Source organism: Lactuca saligna, chromosome 6, assembly GCF_052625555.1.
Source record: "Lactuca saligna cultivar CGN05327 chromosome 6, ASM5262555v1, whole genome shotgun sequence".
Lineage (NCBI taxonomy): Eukaryota > Viridiplantae > Streptophyta > Magnoliopsida > Asterales > Asteraceae > Lactuca > Lactuca saligna.
Window position 1 is genome coordinate 152766409 of NC_136422.1, and position 17269 is coordinate 152783677.

At 33.1% G+C, this 17269-nt stretch overlaps 1 long non-coding RNA gene across 1 annotated transcript; it reads left to right on the forward strand.

The window, feature by feature from the left end:
* Positions 1–6435: 6435 nt before the first annotated feature.
* Positions 6436–7710, forward strand: LOC144999926 (uncharacterized). Its single transcript, XR_013661052.1, has 2 exons — positions 6436–7168; positions 7378–7710. It is a non-coding gene; the product is annotated as an uncharacterized LOC144999926 (long non-coding RNA).
* Positions 7711–17269: the final 9559 nt, after the last annotated feature.

The window sequence follows — 17269 nt, forward strand, 5'->3', positions numbered from 1 at the left end:
TTTTACACTTAAATTTTGACGCTTATTTTTATTCTTAATTAATCAAACCACATAATTAAGCAATTAAACACAAAACACATAATACTCAAATAATACAATCTTATTATTTCAAAACGGGTTACAAAGGTTAACCTAGACCATTACATTGCTAAAAATGGAAAGCCCGGAAACACATGCGTTACACAACTGTAAGCCCGAAAGCTTAGTGAGATACCCCCAAAATACCAACCACATATACACCCTTACAGGCTACGACCTTCCGGTCCAAAACATATTTGCCTTCCGGCCCATAACATATTGCCTTCCGGCCTATAGCGTAAAAAGCATACATAACATAACTGAACATAGAACAACCATGCATATCGGGTCTATTGTGTGACTGGTCCGCCGTATCGGGCCTTTAGTCCACTGGATCCACCCTCCGAGTCTAGTCATGTCCTTCGAGTCTACAGTGTGGTTGGTCCGCCCGCACCGGGCCTTCAACCCACCTGGTCCGCTCTCTGAGTCTACAGTATGACTGGTCTGCCCGCATTGGGCCTTCAGTCGGCCTGGTCCACTCTCCGAGCCTCGGTACGTCTGGTCCGCCCTCGTGGGGCCTACAGCCTATCCGGACCGCTCGTTGGGCCTTCGGAATAACCGGTCCGCCCTGAGTATCTTGGCCTACAACACAAAGCAGGACCCGCCCATCTCCAGTCCAAACAACCATGTGCACATAACATACAATCATATAACAGTTATAGTCAACAAACCGATCAAGCAGATCACATAACATATCATTACCCTAACCAGGTTACCGACCTAACCGGTCACTAGCATAGCATCACTCTACATATTGGGAAACCGATCTTAATCAGGTCTCTAGCATATACCATCCTAGCTACCAGGATGCAGACATATCAAGCAATAACATAACAACCATATCCGAATCACAATCCAATAAAGGGTCGGCCTTGGTGCCTTAGACCCTGTCGATATAGTGAGGATAACTCACCTCGCGAATGCCGATACTCTGAACGGAAGAAGCAGACTCTCGAACCACCAACTCACCGCAAATCCCGAACTAACCAACATAACAAGCATAAGCATTAGGTCAACATACTTCCACTTATCGGGCCAAGACCAAAGTCCTAATCTCACACAAAGTCCAACATTGGCCCAATTTACAAAATTGGGCCCACCTCACCAAATGGGCCTAGATCCAATATCCATAATATTAATTGGGCCCAAAATACTCTATTCATAATTTCCAGACTTGGCCCAAACACCAACAACCGACAAATGGCCCAACACAAAAGCCCAAAAGAAAGTCCACAGGAGGAGTACGTTGGGCGTACTCTCCTTGGTATGGTGGGCGTACAGCAATGATCGCCAAACGAAAACGGGACACTGGCCCGCTACGCGGGGCGTACTCGAAGGTTACGCGGGGCGTAACTGCGAGATCCATTAAGTCCTTTCCAATCTCTTAATGGCTTAAGCTCTTAAGCCCAAACTTCAGATCCATAGATCAAACATGACTAGAATTCATAAAGTCTCAGACTTTATCACTTGGGATGTCCTTAAGCTCTTAATCCAAGGTCTTAATCCAATAAGACCTATATAACTCATTCATGGAACAACTACAACCCTTGGGACCTCATTTTTATCACTCAAGACCTCTCAAAGGGTCTGAAAGGACAGATAATCTTGACCAAATCGAACTATGCAACAAGATGAGGACTTTTGGGACAAGAATGATAACAAAGCTTCAAAATACATAGATCTATGCAATATGAAGGTCAAGCAAGAAGCTTTATACCTCAAACAAGCTCCAAAGGGTGGTATTTCTTCAGATCCACAAGTTCCACACGTTCTTCTTCTTCTTTGACAACTTCCCTTTTCTCCTTCAAGCCTTTCTTTTACCAACAAGAGCTTTCCAAGGCCAAACACACCCAAATAAGAGAGGATACGAGATCTAGGGTTTCTCTGAGGTTGAAGATGAGCATAAGGAGGTTGAGGGGTGAACCAACATGTTCCTTATATACTGGCTGACCCTAAAAATAGGGTTTGGGGTTTCTGAGAGTACGTTGGGCGTACCTCCCTGGTACGCTGGGCGTACTCACCCGGGCACCCGCAACCTTTTGTCCCATTACGTTGGGCGTACGTCCAACTTATGCTGGGCGTACCCAGCCACCTTTCAAAACTTACATGCATGCCATGCATGCATGGGATCCTTTCCTTCTTATCCCACAATGGACTATAAACAATGATCAACTTCGAGGCACCGCAACTCCTCTAATCCAAACCCACTCTCTCAAATAACTTTACATTCATACGAGGGTGCCGAGAAGCCCAAAACTTCCAACACATACACCCACCCAAAACCTTCTCGGATGAACTCATTTCTCGAAAGGGACCATAATTACCTTTCTCTTAAATCTCAGGGACTCATAATTAAACACCTGAAGAACGGGGTGTTACAAAGGAAGTCTTAGTTGATATTCTCTTTCGAAAAGCATCAACAACAAGCAAATTGATGTTATAACAACAACTCCAAATTGGACCAAGCCCTTTACATACAACCTCCTACATGGGGTCCTCATGGATGATATCGTATAGGCTAGGAAGGTCTATGTCAAGGTTCCATAGTTCATTGTAAGGGACACACAATTGTACAAAAGGGGATACCTGACACCATAGCTAAAGTGCATCAACCACCCGGAGGGCAATCAGTTTTAGAAGACAGCTACGCAGGGGAAGTCAGAGTGCATGAAGATGCGTAGGCATTCACCGAGAAGATACTTCGCTGTAACATCCTGATTCCCAGGTATGAGAATTATTTCCTTAAGCATGTTTTTCCATTTGAACTTGGCGTGTTGGTAGCCTCAATACGGCGTGTTGAAGGACTTTTGGGTCGTATATTTTTATGGACCAACATGGTGAGTTGGTAAGGGGAACTCGGCGTGTTGATGGCTGGATGAGAAACCCTAAATTTTAGGGTTTTGTACCCTATATAACCTCTTTAAGTCGTTAGGGTTGATCTTTTTATCAGCCTCCAAACCCTCATATCAGCCCTTGTGAACCCTAATCATCCTTCCCTCTCATATTGTGAACTAGTGTGGGATTTTGAAGCAAAATAAGAAGAAATTTGGAAGAGGGAAGTAAGGATCTAGCAAGAAAAGCTCTCATCTTCAGTTTGAATATCTTCTAGACCTTTGTAATTGTCCAAGATCCGATTTTTATTCCTCTATGTATTATGAAAATAATATATTAATTATAAGAGTTATTATTTAATTGATAATTGATTAGAAATTAACTATAATTAAATTTGGGCTTAATATATTTAATTAAAAGTGAAAGGTCTAAAGTGCAATTGTTCAATAAGTGAACAAAAAGACTCTAGAACCTTCCACCACAGGGTGACGATTTTAAAGGGATATTTTTGGGTTTTTAGAATATCTCATGTGGATAAATAAGGAATAAGATAAATACCATATTTAAAATATTAATTTAATATTCAAATCAGGGTTATCTAGGGTTTTCTTAGACCACTATATAAAGACCCTTAAGCCTTATATTTTCGGCTACTCATACCTCCATAGAGATAATTGAAATTCTCCCATGCCTTCTCCTTTCTCTATAGTCTACCTTCTTGCTAGTTTGAGTGTGAGCTATTAGAGACACGATAATTGTGGTGCTTGCTTCCAAGAGATCTACAAGAGAATGACTATTTTGTTATTTTATACAATAACAATAAGGTATGTAAACCTAAACCATATTATGATTTTTCGAAATATACCTAAGGTTTCTAGGGTTCCTTATTTGATGTTCTTAGTTATAGGTTCAATAATGAAAACATAGATCCTTAGGTTGCATGTGAACTTAAGGGTTTTTACTTTATTTGTTTTTCATAAAACCTATTAGTGGTATTAAAGCATTTGGTTTGTTTTCAATTGAGTTGCTATAATTATTGAATTTGATCAATTAGGGTTTATGGAAATTAAACCCTAAAATGCCAAAAAATTAAACTAGGTTTAGGGTTTATCGAAACCCCAACCCCTTCCCCTTAGATTATGAAATTAGGGTTAGGGTTTTGAAACCCTATCTTTCCTCCCCAAGTTTTCGAAAATTGCTAGTTTGTTAGGGTTTTCCTATTTTAGATAGTTGTTAGTTTAAGAGAATGAATGTAGATCTGATGTGAGAAGATACACATCTAAAAAAGTATTAAAAACTCTTCAAAAACCCTTTAGATCTAGTATGCTTCTTCATAAGTTGTTCATATCTGATGTAGATTTAGCAATTGTCAAGTATAGATCACTAAATAATTAGAAAATTACACTAGACTCGTGAGAAAGATTAAAATACAAAAATATATCACCTCTGATCTTTAAAACTTAAAAAACAAATATTCTTCAATATCAAGCTCTGATACCAATTTTAGGAACCCAGATTCACACAATATGAGATGACAATGCGGGAATTAAAAACAATAGATGAATCAATCTCAGATAAACAAGAAATCAGTGAATTATGTCTTCATTCATATGATCATCAGATCTGATTATAATGGAGAAACCTCATATGAAAAGATGAACTCTCACTTTCTCTATCAATGAGACAAAAACAAAAATTAAAGTGAAAAAGGAGGCACACTAAAAATAAAAATGACCTAAACTATTTATAGTCCTAGGGTTTATAATAAAAAAACCCTAAACTAATAGGTCAAAAAATAAAAAAATAAAAATCATCGTCAAATATTTTAATATCTAACATAATGAACTTTATTTAACAAGAAAATTAAATTAGAAAGACAGTATTATAAATTTAAAAGTTTAAATGTATTATATGATATTATTTATTATAAGTAAAACGTTATTACAACATGTGTTCTCACATGTTAATAAAAGACATTTTCGTCAAACCTTACTGCTTTTGTCTTGGCCACCGGACATCATGTTGCAAACAAGAAGAAAAAAGTTTTCTCATTGTAAATGTTGGATTTTGGGGATCTTAAACTTTATTACTTACTTTGATTTTTTTTAAAGGCTAGGATTTTTGGAATGTTACATGCTCTAGTATTATTTATAAGGTTGCACGGTGTCGTGTGCGAAAAGAAGAAAAAGATGGGGGAGGTATCAACGATACTTCCATGAATACCATTTTGTGGCATGCAAATTCGTGAAAGATGTAGTTTGAATGGGTTACTTAGCTCGTGCTACCACACTATTCTCTTTTCTCTCCACTTGAATCATAGCATTAAACATTGTATTTAAAGGTATATGTTTAGATAAATGTATTTTCACATGGTATGGGTGGGGAAGATTGGAATTAAGATGATATATGAAAATGCTAATGTGAAGCCTACGTGGCATGTAGGTTTAGAAGGTTTGAAGCGATTCACTACCTCCACCTTAAACTACTGTAATTTCAATAAGTATAAATAAGTTATACATCATTAATTTATGTTATCATCTAGTAAAGGTTATTGTTTTGAATTCGTGTAATGTTAAAGACTGTAAATTTGTTAGTAAAATGTTGAAATAATTATATTTTAAATAATTATAGAAAAATAAAAACAATAAGATATACTATAAATTTTACATGAACGTTTTTGAGTATCTCGAAATGATTGTTAGAAGCGATGTATCTATGTAACAAACTCGAACAAACAAACTTAAAAAACTATATATATACACTACGGATTTGGCAATAAAATTGAGATTGTTACACTACTAGGGTACGTGGTGAGTTGGAATATCCGAGTTGATTTCGAGTTTTAAATATAAATCAAAATACGTAAATAGATTTAATTTGTCCCAAATAAACGTAAAGTTCAATTTCTATAATTTAGCTATCAAGATTCAAAGACATTCCAAATTATATAACCTTAACATTGATAAGTTTGAGTTGTTAATTTCGTATCCACTAGCCAGCTTTTATGTAAACATATGAAGTTATGGCTTTTTATATGGATCAAACCTTCTGCTATAAAATAAGACAATATGTATATGGTAAAATGATCATAAATGGAGGTTTAATATATCAAAATAATCACAATTTCATCTGATATTATAAAATACCCATGTGATTTCTGAATGTTTCCACGAATTCCATGTCCTATTCTAAAATCGTAAAGATAAAATTGCAAAAAAGTCCCTGTGGTATGCAAAATTTTGGGGTTTTAATCTAAACCCTGAGTTTTTTGGATTTACGGTTCTTTTAGAGTGGTTTGTACGTGGAATTGGTTTCCGGACTTAACTTCCATTAACTTGATGTTCTTGACCCTCTCATGTGCCTCTCACATGAGGGTATATTTGTTTTTTTACTTCTAAGGAACCATTTTTGCATTGAAATAAATATATCATTCTTAAAAAAAAAAAAAAAATTAATACCTATTTATTTATTTTATTTATTTATTTTAATAATTAAAAAAAAATTCTCTCTCTCTCTCTCTCTCTCTCTCTCTCTCTCTCTCTCTCTCTCTCTCTCTCTCTCTCTCTCTCTCTCTCTCTCTCTCTCTCTCTCTCTCTCTCTCTCTCTCTCTCTCTCTCCATTTTAGATCCAAACTCGATTTCATATTTGAAAAATGATTTCATGTTCTGGGGAATGGAGAAATGGGCACACAACATAATCACCATCATCTTTCCCGTATCATCACTCTCCTCTATTGCTAAATCCATCTTTAATTTTAGAAACCCTAACTCCAATTTACCCCCACCCCCAAATTTACTCATGTCAATTTGTACCTCCCATCCGTTGGTGAAGCACTATGGTCCAATGGTCGCTGAAGATCTTGATCTAAATCTGGAAGATGGTGGTTTCATCTGAAAGAGGAGCAACACCTGAGAATATAAAAGGATTTTGTTAGTCGGGGTTCACATCAGACACAACAAGGCGGAAATGGGTTTGGAAGGAAACGACTGCAACAACAACGACGGTGGAAGGAAAGGGTGTTTGTTCGTCGGAGTTCACATCGGAAATATCAAGGCAACTGTGGCGTTGAAAGGGAAAGATTGTGTCGACGAAGACAGTGGAAGGAAACAATATGATGTTGCGGTGGTTGCTCGTACTTATCTAGGGCTTGATAGTGTATGAAATTGATGTGGTGAGAAATCTGATGGTCGATTGGTAGTTGGGTGTCCTGTCACATCTCTAATTTCTAGCTACCTAATGGCTTCCGATAGTGAATGTGGTATATATATATATATATATATATATATATATATATATATATATATATATATATATATATATATATATATATATATATATATATATATATATATATATATATATATATATATATATATATATATATATATAACGACTTTCAGTTTTAGTCTAATATGCAGCTACCTCAAAATCTATTTAATTTTTTGATTTATAGCTTGCATCTTGCAGTGGCACACTGTGAAGATCATCGCCTGCTTCCCAGATTTGTTCGCAAAGGGGTTTTTAGATGGTAACTCAAGAATTGAACCCTAAATTTGAATCTAAACTGAAGTTATGCGTGTTTGTATGTATGAATCCCCACAAATGGAATCAGATATTGAGTTTTTGTTTTGTTTATGTTTTTTCATTTTCGAAATCGATTTGTGCATGTATTTTTGTTTTTGGAGAATGCGTGTGTTCTCATTTCTGGAAATCAATTTATTTGTGGGTGTTTAACCCCATAAATTGATTTGTATGTGGGTGTTCTTGAATAGCATGTATGGTATGGATTAATTGATGATAGTTCGGTCTTGTGTACCAGAAGAACATTAGGGTTCTACTTTGGTGGATGCTATCGGATTTGGTGGAGAGAGAGAGAGAGAGAGAGAGAGAGAGAGAGAGAGAGAGAGAGAGAGAGAGAGAGAGAGAGAGAGAGAGAGTTTTTATTTTTTATTTATTAAAATAAATAAATACGTATTAATTTAAAAAAAGGAACATATTTTTTCAGTGCAAAAATAGTCATTTAGAAGTGAAAAGACAAATATACCCTCATGTGAGAGGTACGTGAGAGAGTTAACAGCAACAAGTTAACGGAAGTTAAATCCGATGACCAAATCCACATACAAACCACTCCAAAAGAACCATGAATCCAAAAAACTTGGAGTTTAGATTAAACCCCAAAAATTTGCATACCACAGCGATCATTTTTGCAATTTTGTCGATGGTAAATATTGATCGCATTAAAAAAAACAAGAGTTGTGTTTTCCTAAAGTTTTTGCTTCATTCCAAAACAAATGGACCAAAACTGTATTTTACTCTATTATTATCTTGATATATCAAAGATGACATCGGGAAATGGAAATCCCGTGGCAGGCTGGCAACATTGGATTTGTGACCCTTTAAAAAAGGCCACGTGGAAGAATTTCACAATGTATCCAAAGGATGAAGTTTGATTGGACAGTGATATTGTGGAAGTGACAGTCAAGAGGAATAGAGGATACATGATACGGATCACACGGCTACTATCATTGATACTATCGAGAATTGTGAGATTAGAAGAAAGGATATGGCTTTGGAACTGAGCTGCATTTCACTCGCACGAGAAAGCGCGTGCTCTCATTCGCTTATCGAAATGTTTTTTTTAAGGGAAATCTATATTATTAGATTGGTGAATATTTAAAGATATCAAAAAGTTATGTAGTACTCCGATCTTATGAGGATCTGTCCTGTATGAGGGTATTTGTTGAAAAAAATCGGGGATGGGGGCGAGGGTTGGTAGTCCCGTCCTGAAACCTTGTGGGAGCCCCGTTAATAAATTATATAAATTAATATATATTAAATATATAAATATAATAAACTATAAAAAAAATTATATATAGAAATTCAACAAAAAAACATGTTTTTAAGTTATTTGTTATAAAAAAAATAGTTTCTTTTAACCCAAACAAAAACTTATTTTAGCTCAAATAAGGTAATCCAAAATCAATCGGGGGCGGGGGCATGGAAACGAGAAAATTTTGGAGGTTGGGGTGGGGGATGCAATCCCCGTCCTGTTTGCCCCCGTTGACATCTCTGTGAACATTTTGGTGGAGAGAAACTTGTACATGTTAATCTAACACGAGTTTCACACCTAATGAGTTTGAGAAGCGAAGGTTTTACTGCATGACAAACTGATTTAAAAGCTTGTATCCAACATGTTTTAGTATAGTTAGTATTGCTAGTGATACATGATGAGTTCTTTTTGCTTTTTGAGATTGGAGGTACGAGGTGCACACTTAGATAGTCTAATGTGTATTCATGTATACATAGGTCCGAGGGCAACATCCCTTTGTACAAGGTTGCAAGGGGCAGCGCCCCTTGCGGAGTCTAGGGGCATTTCCCTGAAACCTAAACACATTTCTATATCAGAAAAGAGTCTAGCCATACAAATTCTCGCCAAAATTAGGTTGTGACATCATGATGATGTGTGATTCAATTATGTCTAAATACCCATATTTCAACCTTTTTTTGCACCAAAATGGATGTAACCATCGTAAATCAACTTTTAGCCGATTTTCTATTGATATATAAGGTTGGCTGAAGTTCCAAACTTCATTTGGAACATATACAAACAAAAATATATCATTCAATCTTTCTGTCTCTCAAAACAACACATCAAACAAATGTATTGTGTTTCACAATTCAAATTAGGCATGTAATTCGAATTGGTTTTGCTCTCGGATCATCCCACTTATGAATTCGTGTATCCAAGTTTTTGATACATTTGGTTTCCTAACACCAAAATCGGCGACAATTCTAAAACGAGTACAATGGGTCATGCATTCTAATGCTACAACCCTAATATCGGTGGATGTAGTTTTTAAAGAGTTAGTTTTGCAATCTAAAAATGAACAATTGCACAACTTATTGCTCGTTTGTCTTCCATCTTGTTATAAGTTTATTTAGCAAGATTGTTGGTTTTTTATTGATGTTTGATGTTAGGAGTTTATATTCATGTTGTTTCTTTTTATTTTTACAAGTAACCACTTTGATCTTTTCAAATTTTTATTAAACTATCTCGCTAATAACATGTTATATGATTTTTTTTATAATTTAATAAACATAACATTGTCTGCTATTGTCCTATCGATAATTAACATCAAAGAAATTCCACATTTTCATGCATTTAACCATGATGGTAATAATCAACAAAAGGAAACAATCCATATCAAACTTTCATAAGTACACATTCCACACTACACAAACGCTAGCTCTGGTCAATGGGTTCTACCTCTCATCAATGGGTTGTTAAGAAGTCCTGGCCAAGCGTAAACATGTATAAAAAAAACAAGATTATTGACTAAATATATATAAAATAAAAAGATTAATGTGCGCAATAAATCTTGTAATAATGAGTCATAATGATAGTTAAGTTCAATCACAAGACATACAAAATAAAATTTAATTTATACACATATCAAATTACGTTACATTTACGATTAATTAACCCTAATAAAAATATAACATGTAGATAATACCTTAATCATAAAGTATTTATGTATTTCGTGTGTTTGTAAACGTTGATTTACAAGAAAACCATTCAATGTCTACCGTTTTGTCATTGTGGCGTATCCACATATTGTTTTGCTCTATCTGATAAGTCTTGTTAATAGTAGACTAAATACATACAATCAATCAAATAGATCATATAATAATTGTAATATAAACATTGCTAAGATACCAGATAATTTATAAAAAAAAAAATTATACTTTATTTACTATTATTTATTTTTATTTTAAATAATTAATATTTTTATTATTTAATTATAACAATACACCTTAACAAATACCAAACAGACAATAAAAAAAGATTGAAAAAAACAGCGTGACTGAAGAAGAAAATAAAAATAAATAAAAACAATGTATTAAAAATAAATAAATAAATAATATAATAAGTAAAAAAAAAAACTATCATAGGTGCATTATAGTTTGAGGGGAGAAAACGACATTAAAGGATATGTTACTCATTTAGATTAATGTTTCCATGTTAAAGCGTCAATCTATTTAATTTAATCATTTCAAGGGTCCATCTATTTATGCTATTAAAAGTTTAGGGTCACCCCTCTTAAAAACATGACGTTCTTCTTGTTTTTCAGTTATGATGCAAAATTACTTCAATCCACTTGTTTTTTCAGTATTATATCTTTTATTATTTATTTTATTGGCTTTCATGTTTGGTAAGAAATAGCCAATTTTTTATAATTTCATTTTTGAAAACTATTTATACTTAAATAAATTAAATTGCTTCTTACTTTTTATACGTACAAATATTCCTACCCAATAAAATTATGGTAAGTGTCACCATTTCATATTTTTTTAACTAACTCATTAAGATTATATTATGAATATATCAATTACAATTAAATTGAATGATGATTTATCATAATTTTAGTAGGTAGGAATAATTGTAGGCATAAAAGGTAGGAGGTAATTTAATTTCTCTTATACTTAAATATGATGATATTATCTATGTTTTAGGGGTTGTAATTAATAATCTTTCTATTAGGTAGAGAATATTTTTATAATTATAAAACACATTATTATACTAGTATATGCCCGTTAGAGAATGCGAGTCTTTCGAGAGAAAGATAGAGAACGGAGCAATTTTCTGAGTTTATAAATTCACTAGGCGAATGTCTGCGCGTTGCGCAGAAACACCTATATAGTTGAAATCTTTACAAATATATGTTTTTTTAAATATAACAATAACATTGTTGTTAAATTTGATATAATAATTCGTATACTAAATTGATATAATATATTGATTATTTTGAAATATATGATAATATATACATCTATTATAACTGCATAATCTCAACCGTTTGAATGACTTCTACTCGCGAGTTACTCATAAATAAAATTAAATATAATATATGACTTAATGTTATTTATAGTTGTTGTTATTGTTAATTAATTTTTTAAAATTTATTTGGTTAACACTTTAATTTCTATAATTATAATCGTTTAAAACATCAAACATTGTTTTTTTATTTTAAAAACAACAGTATAATCATTTATATAGAGTTATATTTAACTATTGTTATTGTAAGTTATTTTAAGCTACTTATTTGAAAACTTTTTAACGATTATACAAATATCTTTAAGAAATATTTTAGTTAAATAGAAATTATAATTCAGTTTTTGCATTTATCACTACAATTTATTACTTTTAACTATTCACAAAATATTCATTGAGTTTTTTAAGTAGAATTGAAATTTACATTTAAGTTGACACTATAATGTTATATTTAAATTAACAGTTTAAGTATTTTATCCAAACTATTTAAAAGTTGTAGCTTTAAATTGATAATGGTTTACATAGAACAACATCTTAATCTAATTAATTAAGTATAACCTGTTAAAAATTAAAGACATAACTTTATAAGTAGAAGAAAAGATATTATTTTAACATTGAAATTTAATTTATTTATGATTACACTTTAGGTTTGATATTTATTTAACCTTATTAACCAACTTATAATTATTATTAGAAAGACACTACAATTTATCACTTTTAACTATTTATAAAATATTATTTTGGTTATTTATGTTAAACTAAAATTTATATTTAAGTTGGTCCTGTAATGTTATATTTAAATTTATAATTTAAGTATTATATACAAATTGTTCAAAAGTTGTAGCTTTAAAATGATAATGGTTTACACCCAACAATATATTAAAACTAATATATTAAGTATAATATGTTAAAAATTAAAAAATATAAATTTATAAGTAGAAGTAAATATATTCTTTTAATATTGAAATTTAGTTTGTATATGATTACACTTTATATATGATATTTATTTAATCTTATTAACTAATTTATAACCATTATTAGGAATAAATTGAAAAGTCATGAGAGTTTCAAATGAATGGGGTGAAGGGAAAAATGCTAGCTTTATAAGATATAATAGGCGAATGCCCGCGCGTGGCGCAGTGAGATAATTATGTAGTTTAATATGGTTATATATGGTTTAATGTATTGTGAATAAGCCATACATAAAACTTGTATGCAATTAAATAGCATGTATATTTTTTGATTTACATATTTTTTATCATAATAAATAATGAATTTTTTTTACTATTAGTTTAAAATTTTAAATGTAATTTTTATGTACATATTAGTATCTAATGTAATTAGTTGATGATTGATTAGATATGGATTCTGATTTGTGGTCGTCTATTTATGTTGAACCTCATAAAAATATATATTCAACGACTATTATTAGTTTTACTAGAATAGAAAATTGTGTCGTATTTTAAGTAAATATAAAAAATCTCATTCTCAATCTATTTTAAGATAGTAACATATTTTAAGTTAATGTAAAAAATCATATTCTATAACTAATGAAATTAAAAAACAGAGCCAAAATTTTTAACTATAATAAAGTTGATTCCAATTAAAATGTACTCAATCGAAGATAATATTATTCAATAAACATCATAAGATATTACATTATATTCAAATTACAAACATCATTTTTGTAAGAATCATTCAAAATATATGAGATTATAGTGCCTAATACAACAATGTAATAACCAAATGACCCTAACATATTTTAAATGAAATATAATTATAATATATTATCTATGCAACTAATATGATATTCTTCTAATATGTGGGATTCATCTACTATATGACCCTAACTATGTGGGATTCATCTACTATATGATATTCTTCTAATATATTATATTATAGTATAAACATTATATTTGGAAAACCACTTTGAGTTATATTATAGTTTATAACATTAAATTTGTGATGGGCTCTATTTGACACACATTTGTGTACTTATATCTATATTATATATTTAAAACAAATCTTATATAAACATCCAACCTAAATTTCATCTTCAAGTTTTCTTTCTTCGCCACGTAAACAAACTTTTGTTATAAAGCCAAAAATGGAATAAAAGACACTTAATTGTATGATCATGATATATTGTATTTTGATTGGTGCTTGTACAAAACATGCATGAGCATATATTATTAAGGGTTTAGGCTATTTTAGGTCATTTAACTTTTGCTTTTGTACTCATTTGGTCACTTAACTCTTTTTAAGTTTTAAAAGGTCATCAAACTTTTGGTTTTGTACTCATTTAGTCACTTAACTTTTGGTTTGGTCACATTTAGTCACCTAACTTTTAAAGTTGTGCTCATTTAGTCACTAAACTTTTAAAATTTTTCAAAAGTTTAGTGACTAAATGAGCACAATTTTAAAAGTTAAATGATTAAACGAGCACAAATCTAAAAGTTAAGTGATTAAATATGACCAAACCAAAAGTTAAGTGACTAAATGAGCACAAAGTCAAAAGTTTAATGACCTTTTAAAACTTAAAAAAAGTTAAGTGACCAAATGAGCACAAAACCAAAAGTTAAGTGACCAAAAATGACCTAAACCCTATTATTAATCTATCTCTTGTTTGGAGTAATTCGAATAAGATAGCTTCAAATCCAATGTATCAAACGGATTACCCATTTTTACTAAAGTCTAAAACCCAAAAACCCAAACATGTTCTAATACCATACAAATGCATGAGGTTTTAACAAATTATTATCTCATATGAATTACCATTGATTATGTGTGATTAACTATTAAGAAGGTGAAAAGGTTTGGGGGTTTCAAATGCATGAGGTTTTAGCAAATTATTGTGGGGGTTTCAAATGCATGACAATCAAGGGAAAATGCAAGCTTTATAAGTATGTAATATATATATATATATATATATATATATATATATATATATATATATATATATATATATATATATATATATATATATGCCAAACAAAAGGAGTTACAAAAGCTTTAAATAGCCTAAGTGTAACGCTCCAAAAAGTAAAGATAACATTTTCATTTTTATTATAGTCAAAACACACATGTTACTTAATCCAAACATTCAAAACATTGTTAGGTAAACTATTTATTAGAGTTAAATCCCAAAATCACATATTGCGGAAAACACGGGTGTATGCACTGCGATTAAGTCGGACCCTTCATTTTTTATTTGGAAATAATTGAAACCATAAACAAAATTGTAAGCACAAAGCTTAGTGAGTTCGCCAAATACCACATACCATACCTATCAAACAAGCCTTACATAACAAACATAATCATGAGCCATACATATCACACATAAACATAATCAATAGGAGTGTTATGTGCCAACCATAGTCTTGCCATTATGCCTCGAGCCGCCTCGTGGTCTTTCTTGCCAGGCCGGGGGTCACAACCTTGGGTCTTATAGACAAGTGTCAGGAGTCACCTCTTGGTCTTCCATGCAAGTATCACAAAGACAACTAGCATACAATCTACACCTACTTAACTAACATTTGCCAGAGTTCAGACTCTGGTCTTTCATACAAATTGCCAGGAGCCGCCTCCTAGTCTTTCATACAAAATGCCAAGGGTCACCCCCGGGTATTACTACCATACATAAACCAAATGGACCGACATTGGTGCCTTCGACCCATAAAACAATGAGGAGACTCACCTCGAATGTTGAAACTCACCGCGAGAAATCCTTAGTTGCAGCCATGAAACTTCCTGAGTTAACAATACCAAAATAACAACCAATTAGCAATTGGGTTCCCAAACCAAGATCTATAATCCATACTTAGGGTAAAACGACCATTTACCCTTGACCAAAACTGAAGCCCAAACCCAAAATCAAAAGGCCCAAAACTACAAAATTCATAAAAGCCCACTTATGGCCAAAATTTCCAAATTGGGCCCAACCCCAATGAGCCTTATCCTAAAGCCTATAATTCATTGTCTAGTAAATCTTAGTTGGCCCACTAAATCTCAAATGGCCTAAGGGCCCTAGACCATTGGGCCTACTAAAGCCCAAAACCATTAGGCCCACAAAGGCCCAATACAAAACCTAGGCCCAACTAGACATGCTTAAACAAGAGTCCAAGATTTTGAGATCCCTCTGACCAAAAAGCTCAACACACAAAATCCAAACCTAAGTTCGAAGCCCAAACATGGACAAGCCTAAAAGCCCACAGATGTGCGTATATTGGGCGTATCCCTAAGTACGCTCAGTGTACTCAAGGATACAAATCGGGGCCTCAATTCAGTACGTACAGTGTATATGACTTACGTGGGGCGTACCCACTATTTCTCCAAAACTCATATTATGACTTAATCTGTTAAGTCCTTCCGTTAAAGCCTCGGGATACCTTCCAACTAAGTTATTCATGCATAAAGTAGGTACCTTTATGCATTTACATAACTAAATGGGACCCAATAACCATTTTAATTCATTAAGACCCAACAAGAACATGCATGGGCCGTGTCTAAACACTAACCAAGCATTTTTATGAACTTATGACCTTAAAACTGCTAAGAGTGGCAACTCAAAGTTTTTGGAGTGGTATCCAACCACTAGATCTCACTCTTAAGGTCAAAATGGGACCAAAACCCACATAATCTTAGATCTCAACTTCTAATAAGCAAGTTAAGAAGTGTTTACCTTTAAAGAGCTGGAAATGAAGCAAATAGTCGAGATCTACAAGCCTTCCCCTTGATTCACCACCTTGCACAAAGCTTACACTTATAAATATACACTAAAACCTACCAAAGATTAACATAAAAGGCTCACAACACTCTAGGATGAGCCTACAACTTGAGACTAGGGTTTAAGACAATGGAGGATGAAAGAGAGGCTCACACCTAGGACTTCAAGTGTTTAGATAGTGAGCCAACCCTAAAACTTAGGGTTTTGGGATCCTGCACACTACATTGGGCGTAGTTCCAGTACGCTTGGCGTATAACTCAACCCCCCCACCCCCACGCGTCCATTTTCCAACATTACGTTGGGCGTACCCATCCAAGCACACACATGCCACCTTTGCATGCATGGCACCAGAATGCAAATCTTTTTCCATCAAGGGCCAAATTTGCCAAAACTTCAAAATACAATAACCCCCTCATCCTAGGTCAGTTTCCAACGAACCTTATATCAACGGAAAGGTGGCGAGAAGTCTTATGCTTCTAACGACACACCCAAACCTTAAAACCTCCCGAACAAAACCCATAAATCCATAAAAGATCAAACGTCAATTTACGATTATACCCTTGACCTCCAAAGACACAATCGAACACTTGGATCACTTATACTATGACACTCACATCCGAATTAGGCCAAATCCTTCCTTTCTTAAATCCTTAAACCTTATGACAACTGATGATTGGGTCGTAACACCGAATAAAGAAGCAAATTCGAAACCGAGTGTTACACTAAGACATTAACTAAATTCTAGAAAGGAAATGGTCAGGGACCTTATGCAGATACATGACCTACTAAACAATCATAAC